The sequence below is a fragment of the Sapajus apella genome, unplaced genomic scaffold, assembly GCF_009761245.1.
Source record: "Sapajus apella isolate SASKATOON/1434 unplaced genomic scaffold, GSC_monkey_1.0 scaffold3, whole genome shotgun sequence".
Lineage (NCBI taxonomy): Eukaryota > Metazoa > Chordata > Mammalia > Primates > Cebidae > Sapajus > Sapajus apella.
In genome coordinates, this window is record NW_022436943.1 from 46,688,989 (window position 1) to 46,691,621 (window position 2,633).

General features: G+C 44.4%; 1 pseudogene; it reads left to right on the forward strand.

Annotated features, from left to right (window-relative positions):
* The first annotated feature begins 437 nt into the window (after positions 1-437).
* Positions 438-1,569, forward strand: LOC116533338 (annotated as a pseudogene).
* The last annotated feature ends 1,064 nt before the right edge of the window (positions 1,570-2,633 follow it).

Here is a 2,633-nt window from a genome sequence, read left to right on the forward strand (position 1 = left end):
AGATGGAGTCTTGCCCTGTTGCCGAGGCTGGAGTGCAGTGGTGCAATCTCAGCTCACTGCAACCTTTGCCTTCCATGTTCAAGCAATTCTTTGCCTCTGCCTCCTGAGTAGCTGGGATTACAGGCACCCGACAATGTCTGGCTAATTTTTGTATTTTTAGCAGAGATGGGTTTTCACCACATTGGCCGGCTGGTCTTGAACTCTTGACCACCCGCCTCAGCCTTTCAGTGTGTTGGGATTACAGGCATGAGCCACCGAGCCTGGCCCTTAATCCTCTTCTTATCTATTTATCCAGCAATTAAGTCAACTGATACTTATTTAGTGCCAACTGTGAGCTGATTGTGCTAGGAGCTAGATCTATAATCATAAAACAAAACAAAAAGTTCCTTAAAGAACCTATGATCTCATAGTGAGACAAACGAATAAGCATTAAATAATACCTAGTCAAGGTATCTGTCACTGCAGGCTGGACTCATGGTGTCACCACTGAGTTTCAACACCTGGTGATACTGGTGACTGGTGTAGGGGAGGGCTGCGCCCAGTCTATGCCCTGGCTTTTGTAGAAAAAGGAGCATTAATTGTTGTGAATTATTTAAGGGAGGACTTCAAGGGAGTTGGTGAAGGCTCCTTAATTGCTGATAAGGTTGTTGAAGAAATGAAAAACAAAGGTGGAAAAGTGGCCAACTATGATTCAGTGGAAATGGGAGAAGGTTGTAAATGCTCTTAGAATAGATGTGGTCAACAATTCATTCTTAGGGACCATTCTTTTGCTAGGATAAGTGATGAAGACTGAGATATCATCCACAGAGTTCACTTGCGGGGCTCATTCCAAGTGACCCTGGAAAGCATGTGATCACATGAAGAAGCAGAAATACGTTAGGATCATTATGACTTCATCAGATTCAGGAATATATGGCAGCTTTGGCCAGGCAAATTATAGTGCTGTGAAGTCTGGTCTTCTGGTCCTGGCAAATTCTGTTGCAGTTGAAGGCAGGAAAAGCAACATTCATTGTAACACAGTTTCTCCTAACGTTGAATCAGGGATGACTTGGTTATGTCTGAAGATCTCGTGGAAGCCCTAAAGCCACAGTATGTCACATCGCTGGTCCTTTGGCTTTGCCAGGAAGGTTGTGAGGAGGATGGTGGCTTGTTTGAGGTTGGAGCAGGATGGATTGGAAAATTGTTCTGGGAACAGCCCCTTGGAGTGGTTGTAAGACAAAATCAGCCAATAACACCTGAAGCAGTGAAGGCTAACTGGAAGAAGATGTGTGACTCCGAGAATGCCAGTAAGCCTCAGAGTATCCAAAAATCAACTGGCAGTATAATTGTAGTTTTAAGTAAAATAGATTCAGAAGGAGGAGTTTTAACAAATCCTATCAGTCAGGCAACATGAGGATGTGCTGGAGCTACTGGCCATAAACTCCCTCCATTTTCTTCTGCTTATACAGAACTGGAAACTATTATATGTATGCCTTTGGAGTGGTAGAATCAATCAAGGATCCAAAAGATTTGCAATTTGTTTCAATTCATTCATTTCAGAGGAAAAAGATAAAATATTTGAAATTTGTTCATGGCTAGGCGTGGTGGCTCACGTCTGTAATCCCAGCACTTTGGGAGGCCAAGGTGGGCAGATCACAAGGTCAGGAGATTGAGACCATCCTGGCCAACACGGTGAAACCCTGGCTCTACCAAAACACAAAAAATTATGCAGGCGTGATGGTACGTGCCTGTAGTTCCAGCTACTTGGGGCCTGAGGCAGGGGAATCGCTCTAGCCCAGGGGGCAGAGATTGCAGTGAGTGCAGATCGCACACTGCACTCAGCCTGGTGACAGAGCCAGACTCCATCTCAAAAAAAAAGAAAAAAAAGAAATTTGTTCATGAAGAAAGCTCTGATTTCTCCTGTTTGCCTACCTTTGGAGTTATCATAAGTCAGAGATCTATAATGGATGGAGAATGAGCAGAAGTTCCTGGGCTTCCAATGAACTTTGCAAAGGTTGTTTATGGGGAGCAATACTTGGAGCTATATAAACCACTTCCCAGAGCAGAAAAATGAAAATGTGAAACAGTTGTTGCTGATGTCCTAGATAAAGGATCTGGTATAGTAATTCTTATGGATGTCTATTCTTATTCTGAGAAGAAACTTATGTGCTATAATCAGTTCTCTCTTTCTCTTGTTGGCTCTGGAGGCTTTGGTGGAAAATAGACCACCTGAGGCTGTACTTACAGATACCACCTCTCTTTTTTTTTTTTTTTTGAGACAGTCTCCCTGTGTCACCAGGCTGGAGTGCAGTGGTGCAATCTTGGCTCACTGCAACCTCTGCCTCTCTGGTTTGAGCGTTTCTCCTGCCTCAGCCTCCCAAGAAGCTGGGACTACAGGTGCACACCACCACGCCTGGCTAATTTTTGTATTTTTAGAAGGGATGGGGTTTCACCATGTTGGCCAGGATGGTCTTGATCTCTTGACCTTGTGATCTGCCTGCCTCAGCCTCCCAAAGTGCTGGGATTACAGGAGTGAGCTACCACGCCCAGCCAGTACCACCTCTCTTAATTAGGCTGCTTCTTTGTATTGCCTCAGCAGAGACTGGAATCTGTTACACTTTGATCCTAATTTTGCTAGCCTAGCACGTTTTGAC